Source organism: Prionailurus bengalensis, chromosome C1 (genome assembly GCF_016509475.1).
Source record: "Prionailurus bengalensis isolate Pbe53 chromosome C1, Fcat_Pben_1.1_paternal_pri, whole genome shotgun sequence".
NCBI lineage: Eukaryota > Metazoa > Chordata > Mammalia > Carnivora > Felidae > Prionailurus > Prionailurus bengalensis.
This window is the reverse complement of record NC_057345.1, coordinates 216365708-216374125: the sequence shown is the minus strand read 5'-3', so window position 1 is coordinate 216374125 and position 8418 is coordinate 216365708. Positions and strand designations below refer to the sequence as shown.

Below are 8418 nucleotides of genomic sequence, written 5' to 3'. Positions count from 1 at the left end.
CAATTATGTTCATTTATTCCACATTCCTGCCAGCTCTCGTAGGTATGTCCAGCTATCCCATGTGTCAGCAAAGAAATCACCCGATGTTAAAGAAGAGGGATAAGGGTCTTTGGGACCTACTTGAGGCTTTCTTTCTGATGAAAAATGCACTGAAAAGGAGAATTCTGGTGTGAAAGAGTGATCTGAAGCCTGTTGAAGGTGTAAATATTAAAACAAAAACAAAAACAAAAAACTCACAGGCTTTTACTTTCCAAATAGCTCTGGGCTCTCTTCCCATACATCAGGAAGGCATCTGAAAAGACATACTTGCCTTAGGTCAGAAGTCAACATGCTTTTTCTATAAAGGGTCAGGTAGAAAATATGTAAGCTTAGTGGGTCACTTACATCTCCCTCCCGTATTCTTTGCTGTTGCTGTTTTTAATATCCCTTTGAAATTCTTAGCTCTGGGCCATATAAAAAACAGGCCTCTGGGCAAATTTGGTCCACTGGCTGTTATTTGCAGATCTCTGGTTCAGAGTTCTGGGAAAGAGTGAGGCACAGAAGTGGAAGAATAGTTTCCACACGGACTGTCCTTTCAGATCTGTGTCCCCCTCCCTTTTTTTTTTTTAATGTTTACTTATTTGTGAGAGAGAGACACACACAGAACACAACTGGGGGAGGGACAGAGAGAGGGAGACCCAGAATCCAAAGTGGACTCCAGGCTCTGAGCTGTCAGCTTAGAGCCCAACATGACCCTTGAACTTACAGACCATGAGATCATGACCTGAGCCAAAGTCAGTTGCTTAACTGACTGAGCCACCCAGGCACCCTCCCTTTTTTTTTAAGTTTATTCATTTATTTTGAAAGAGGGGGAAAAAGAAAGAGCTTGAGCGGGGGAAAGGCAGAGAGAGAGAGAGGGAGAGAGACAGAATCCCAAGCAGGTTCCACTCTGTCAGCGCAGAGCCCTACCCAAGGCTTTACCTCACAAACCATGAGATCATGGCCCGAGCTGAAATCAAGAGTCAGATACTTAACCAACTGAGCCACCCAGGCACCCCTCAGCTCTGTGTCCTCTTGGTCAAGGCTTCACCTGTTTCTTCGGCAGGTAGGTGTAGGGTTTGGACTGGAAATTTCCAAGACTCGTTCTATGATTCTATGACTGTCCCCAGACAACCTCACTAAAGATACCGCCTGTTATTGCCACGCATGTACCCTGTCTTCATTCAAAGCCTCTCCATCATTCAGAACCTCAGCCTCTGACCCCCTCCATGCGAGTCCACTCCGAGCCTGGCATCCCCTTCCTCAGGAAGCTCTCCCAGGTTGGCTCAAAGAGCCAAATGCATGAGGGAAGATTGTGCACGTGAGAACGATGTCTTCCCATGAACACACAGAGCGATCAAAGAGAAACAAAGCCACTGCCCTGAGACAGGACTCCCTTTTCCTTGCAGTTGGTCCCTCCAATGAAAACCATGTTGGGCATGACTGGTCTGGGATACTCAAACACAAAGTCGTATCGTAACAGCCAGACGGAGCCCTTCCGATACAAGGTGGGTAAGTGCACATCTCTCTTGAGGATATTGGATGCAAGGTCTTCATACTTTGAATACAAAGGTAGGTCTCCAAGTAATGAACGAGGTAGTTGGCCACCCGTTGGGGGAAGGTCATCCGGTCTGAGAACTGAGTGTAGCATCTGGGAATGTAGGATGCGGGGTTTGGGCTCTGGCTGATAGCATGCCCCAGGGAGCGTGGGAAGCCCCTGAAGAGATACATGGAGGGCAGGCCTAGGTACTCTGCCAAGATCACCCCACAGGGCAGGGCTGGGTCTGTGAAGAGGGTGTCGAACTTGCTCTCCCTGAGGAAACTCAAGGTGGCGAGTCCTCCAGGAGGCTCTAGCAGTTGGCGAAGTACGTGTCGGTAACAATCATGGTATTCCTGTCCTCCCTCACAGCAGGGTTCAGGAGCCACCTCTCAGCGAAGTGACTGTTTCCAAAAGATCAGAAACGGTGCTCCGGCTCTTCCCGGTCAAATGGCACTAGATAGATTTTTCTCGTGTAGTGTTTGGATTCCTTCAGAAGCAGATTGACCTCTGACACCAGCACTACCACGTCATGTCCCTTCTCACTGAGAAGTTCAACTGCGTCCTTCAGACTGAGCCCGTGGCTTCCATCCTGAGGAACCACCAGCAGCTTGTCACCTACCACCTCACTCCAAAGCGCTAAGAGGAAAACCCCTGCGGAAACTTCCTGAAACGCATGGGGGAGGCAGGCCATCACGGGGGGCAGGGGGGGCAGATACAGGCAGCAACAAGGATAAATAGTTTACGATCTCTCAGCTTCAGGGCTGCCGGCTACCTTCCCTCAACTAACCACTGCTCTTCACAGCCCTTGCCTACCTCTCCTGGCTCTGAATTTTGCCCTTTGTTTTAAAAGAACCTAAATTAATATTAACCATTTTCATACACACGGCGAACTTGAGCCAATGGGGCCCCTTACCAGCTTTCACCTGAACCCTAGGTTTATTTTTCTCTTTCTCTCCACCATTGTGCCTCTCCTTCCCAAACTCAGTCACACTTTGAGGACAGCTTGGGAGGCCTCTGGACGCTGGTGGCAGTCCTCCGTCCTGAGCTGTCTGGATTCCACAGCAAGGTGACGATGTCCGTGCATGAATAGCTGTTAGTAATTCTCTACTTCCTCAGCTTTTCTCAGAAGGGGCGTGTCAACAGATGCCAAACTCACGATTTGACACACCACACAGCTGCCCAGTCCCCATCCTGGTGGCCCGGTTACCTCAGCAACAGCTGGATTAGAAGGTGGGCCACAGGAAGCCGAGTGGGCACAGAAGAGTCTGATACAACTGCCCCCCACACTCTGGGCAAACCACCATTGTTTGGAGTTTTCTGTTCTATCAGAAGACAGAATCTAATGCTAAATATATGTGCTCTTGGGGCCCCTGGGTGGCTCAGTCGGTTAAGCGTCTGACTTTGGCTCAGGTCACGATCTCACAGTTCTTGGGTTTGAGCCCCGCATCAGGCTCTGTGCCGACAGCTCAGAGTCTGGAGCCTACTTCGGATTTTGTGTCTCCCTCTCCCTCTCTCTCTGCCCCTCCCCCATTCACCCTGTGTCTCTCTCTGTCTCTCAAAAAATAAATAAACGTAAAAAAAAAAAGAATTACCATTCTAGATCAGGGGATGGCAGGGACATCCCCTGAGGGCAGGGACAATATTTCTTTTGTTCTCTGCTGTATGCCAGCGTCTAGAAGAATGCCAAGCATACAGTAGACTCTCAATAAATGTTTGCTGATTAATGAACTAGCCTTTGGTTTGCCTACCTGTTTTATTGTTACATTTCATTTTTGTTTTTCAAGTGGTGAGAATTCACACATGAAATTTAAAGAACCATCGCTCTTTTTTGAGAAGAAACTGGTCAACGACAATGTGAGCAGGTAACTGGTCACTTGCCTTTAGGAAACTCAGATTCTCAGTGGAGCCAGCACGTGGTGAGGGCCCTGGGGCAGGAGTCAGACTACCTGGAGTCTGCTTCCAGCCCTGCCACCTGTCAGCCCCAGGCATGACCCACCTCTTGACGGTCAGGTTTCTCAACGGAGATCCAGAGAGAAAGGGTCATGTTTATCCTGCGTGATATATCACATGGCTGAGGGAGGTCCAAGAGGATGATGGATGTGGAAACCAGGCTTTCCAAGTGAAAGGTGAATCCTAGCCTGGCTAGAACAGATGCACCCAGAGCTAGTCATGCACAGCTAGACTGACACACTAGTGCTTGTCATAACCCATGCCTGTTGGCTCAGGAGGCATGTTGGGACCTAGGAAAGGAGAAGAAGCCTGAGGAGTGGCGTGCCAGGACTGGCCCCAAGAACTCGGCCAAGACACAAATTAATTGCAACCTCACAGGGGGAGGGACGCCAGCAGGGTTTCCCACTTACAATGATCAGAGGCAGGAGGGTGACAGCAATCAGACCTCAAGATGGTTACAAAGCGAGCACAGAGCAGGTGCACCGCTCCAGGCAGGCAGGGGCTGAGCAGGTCCTCTGTAAGAGCAGTACATCTGGAGGGGGAGAGGCTTATGCAAATGTGCGGAGGTGGGAGGGGAGAAGCAAAATGTGCTACAAACCTGAGATGCTTCACACCAGACCCCCCACTTCTGCCGAGGACCTTGGCCTGGGCCCTTCCTAGCAGAGCCCTGCTCTGGTCTTTGTGTTGCTAAACAAGAAGTAGGTGGAAAAGCACCTGGCTTGTCTGGGAGGCCGTTCTCTTTCCCATCAGGTCCACAGGGACGTTCACTGGAGGCAGGAGACAAAGGAAAGGAACTAACCCCACTTTGCAAAAATCACCAGAGAGCCGTCTCGCAAATTACGAAAGATTTAGGGGCACCTGGGTGGCTCAGTCGGTTGAGTGTCCAACTTCGGCTCAGGTCATGATCTCGCAGTCAGTGAGTTTGAGCCCCACAACGGCTCACTGCTGTCAGCTCAGAGCCTGCCTCAGATCCTCTGTCCCCACCCCCTCTTTGCCCCTCCCTGGCTCGCTCTTGCTCACACTCTCTCTCTCTCTCAAAAATAAATAAAAAATTTTTAAAAAAGAAAGCTTTAGAAAGCATTTCTCTTCCTCCTTCCAAGAGCTGACTATTTCTAAGAATGTGTGTGCACACAGGGCAATGGGAAGAAGAATCCAGTATGTCTAACAGTCCCAATGATGTGGAAACCCTAAAGGTGAGCTACCCTGGAGACCAGACCTGCCCTGGGCGGTGCTGTGGAGCTCGATGTGTCCTCAGGCATCACGGAGTATCCAGGAGAAGGCCAATCTCTTCTCAGGGATTCCTGCAGACCCAACAACTAAGCGTGGGTCATGTATCAGTGGAGACAAAGAGGCAGATCTTGGGATGAAACCTGAGGTTTCCCAGAGGACAGCAGAGGACACCGGGCATTTTGAGTAGAGGGGAGTCGTAAAGGCGAGCATGGAGGGAATGACAGGATAGGAGCAGGGGAATGTTAGAAAGGCTGCTCTTTGAATTACCCACAAGCCTGGACCTACCAGATTTAAAAGCCCCTGCAAAGTGCCTGAGACCTGAAGAAAGACATTTGCTGAACGCAGAACACAAAAATGGCAAAATCAAATGAATAAATGTTTTATTAAACAACTACACAAATATATATCCATGCGAGTGGTCCACGGTGGTTCAGCTCATCGAGTGACATGGCCAATGTGTGTGATGTGGGATCCTGGGGCAGGTTAATCCATTGAATAGGGTGTGGGGACAGAGCTGCAGAAATCAGTGGTCTTTGCCCAGGTCCCGGTGCACATCCAAAATGGTCAAGTCTGAGTCTCCATGGGTGGGACAGGACAGTCTAGAGAGGTATGGCTTGCTCGGCTGGACATCTCCAGTGGACATTTATTCTACTGTAAGGGCTGTGTCTGTGACGGCCCTGGGAGGTCCCCATTGATGTGGGTGGTGGTCCCAGAAGCCGGGAGCAGAGAGGAGGGGCACGGGCCACTAATTAGTCATGACAAAAGGACTACTCAGAGGGTACAGACAATAAGACTTTCACCTGCCTGCATTTACGAGATTAAGAGCCCCTCGAACACGGGGAGAAAGAGGACGAACATGCCTGGGTCCCAAACATTAAAGACATCGTGATATGTGGTTTCATGCCACAACGGCTTCTCTTCTTGGCACGCTCTTCCCCAACTCCTCCCGAAACTGCTCCTCCTCAGCCTGCAAGGCCCCCTATTACCAGTTCTCTTTAAACCCTTTACTTTTCTCCCAAAGTATGTTTCAAGATTTGTAATTGATCAATGTCTGCCCGCCCTACTGGGCAGCAAGCCACGCACACAGAAGGACCTTCTGTGTTAGTTAAATCACTAAAAAAAAGGAGGAAGGGGGTATACGATTCTGTAACACCACAAAACCAACAAAAATCATGCCCACTCAGTGATTAGAAGCCATGGGGTGTATTGGGATGCCTGGCTGGCTCAGTCGATGGAGCGTCTGACTTCGGCTCAGGTCATGATCTCACCGCTCGTGAGTTCGAGCCTGGAGCCTGCTTGGGATTCTGTGTCTCCCTCTCTCTTTGCCCCACCCCCGCTTGCACTCTGTCTCTCAAAAATGAATAAACGTTAAAACAATTTTTTTTTTTTAATTTGGAAGCCGTGGGGCGTAAGTCAAGCCTGCCCTCGTCAAATTTCACCACATGTAGCATTCCCCAAAGACCACAGGCAGAACATTTTCTGAGATGTTTCCAGTCTGCACAGGGAGCGACTCAAGCATAAAGGTTAGGCACATGGGCTCTAACATCAGAACGTCTGGGCTCGGATTCAGTGTACATGAATGTTCACAGCAACATTACGCACGGGAGCCATCAAGTGGAAACCACCAAATGCCCATCAGCTTGTAAATGGACAAACGGAATGTGATGTCCATACAATGGAATATTATTCAGCCGTAAAAAGGAATGAAGTACTGACTCGTGCTACAAAACAGATGAATCTTGAGAGCTAAGCGAAAGAAGCCAGTCACGAAGGACCATGTGTTGTGTGATTCCACTTCTATGAAACGTCAGAACAGTCAAATCCACAGAGGCGGAAGGTAGGTGAGTGGTTGCCAGGGGCTGTGGGATGGGTATGACTGCCAAGGGGGACAGGGGGTTCCCTTTGGGGGCGAGGAACTGACCTGGAATTAGACAGTGGTGATGGTTGTTCGTATCTGTGAAAATACTAAAGACCACTAAAATGCACATTTTTAAAGAGCAAACTTTACAATACATGAATCGTATCTCAATTAAAAAAAGAAAAAAAAAGAATGTCTGTGTTCAAATCTCCCTTCCTCACTTCCTACTGGTGTGACCACAGGCAGGCCACTCTTCCTCTGCGCCTCAGTTTCATTATCTGCATAATAGGACTAATAATAATACCAATGTTCACTGGCTTTGTAATATTTAGTTTGGAACCTCTCCCTAAGGGTACAGTCCACCCATCTGAGGCTTAAGTAATTCATGGGAGGCTCCCAAGAAGAGGGGATTATTGACATCTGATCGTGTGCTTGATCATACGATTGATGTTAATATTGTGGAGGTAGGAAACAATCTGTGCTGGGAAATGCATGTGACCCACCCAATTATGGCTGTCACTGGTTCCTTACTGCATACCAGGCGATCTACATGCATTGTTGCATTTAATCTGGAAAAGAGCTCTGGACGGTGGTACTACCTTGTTCCTGTTTTACCTATTTAGAAACTACGGTTCTTCTCCAAGCTTACATCGCTGCTCAGTGAGAGAACTGGAGTATGTATGAACCCAGGCTGGGATGGTTCCAGAACCCACGCGCAAAGCCTGTATACGGTACCTCCTCCTGAAGTCCTCCGGTGCCTGAACCATGGTGGGGGATTCAAGCCTCACTGCCTCACTTATTAACTACCCACGGCCACCAGGCATGAGTCAGCCAGTACACGTCCCTCTTTGCAGAGCCCTAGTGGCAGGGCTCAAGATGAGGAGGTGACACAGACAGGAAAGACATGGGTGGGAAAGGAGATAGAGAAGGGGAACAGAATAGCGAGGCGAAGAGGGGTGGGGGAGATGGGAAAGGAGAAGGGTCTGCAGAGGGATTTTGTGAAATCTGAAGGCAGTTCCGTGTGCCTATCAGCTGAGGTCCTCTGGGCCCTTACAAGCTAGAGAAGATTGAGTTGAACACCCATTTAACACCGAGTCAAGAGCTCCAGCCCTTCCCCATCAGAGTATAGCCTTCTGAGTCCTGTGTGCAGCTTCCGATGATTCCAGGTCTTCCCTTCTCTATCTTCTGTATATTCTTTTATTTCAAATCAAACATAGGACCCAGCCCCTTCATACCATCCCTGAAGCAACTGTAAATGCCAGGCTGTTTCATGCTCCTAAGGAAGGAGCACAGAGAAACCTACTTAAAAGCACAAGTAGAGGGGCGCCTGGGTGGCTCAGTCAGTTAAGTGTTCAGCTCTTGGTTTCATATTAGGTCATGATCATATTAGGTTCATGAGTTCGAGCCCCGCATCAGGCTCCATGCTGACGGTGCAGAACCTGCTTGGGATTCTCTCTTTCTCCCTGTCTGCCCCTCCCCTGCTCGCTCGCTCTCTCTCTCTCTCTCTCTCTCTCTCTCAAAATAAATAAATAAACTTAAAAAAAAGACTTTTTAAAGCACAAGTAGATACTCTTGTTCCTAAAAACCCTCTTAGCCACCAGCGATCTCACTTATGTGACCCCTGATGGTGACCAGTCTGCTCTGCTCCATTCCCTAACACTGGGAGGTCTCAGAGAGCAGAAGTGAATTTTTGGAAAGTGGTTTGACTGAAACATAGGGCACACACAAGCATTTGCCCCTAGCCCATCCTGCAAGGTGCTTTGTGTTCATAATGGGAGGGTAAAAGTCCACAGCCTACGGAGTCTGACATGGGACACATGCC

General features: G+C 49.1%; 1 pseudogene; it reads right to left on the bottom strand.

Moving 5' to 3' along the window:
- Positions 1-1037: 1037 nt before the first annotated feature.
- On the bottom strand, positions 1038-2249 carry LOC122481933 (annotated as a pseudogene).
- Positions 2250-8418: the final 6169 nt, after the last annotated feature.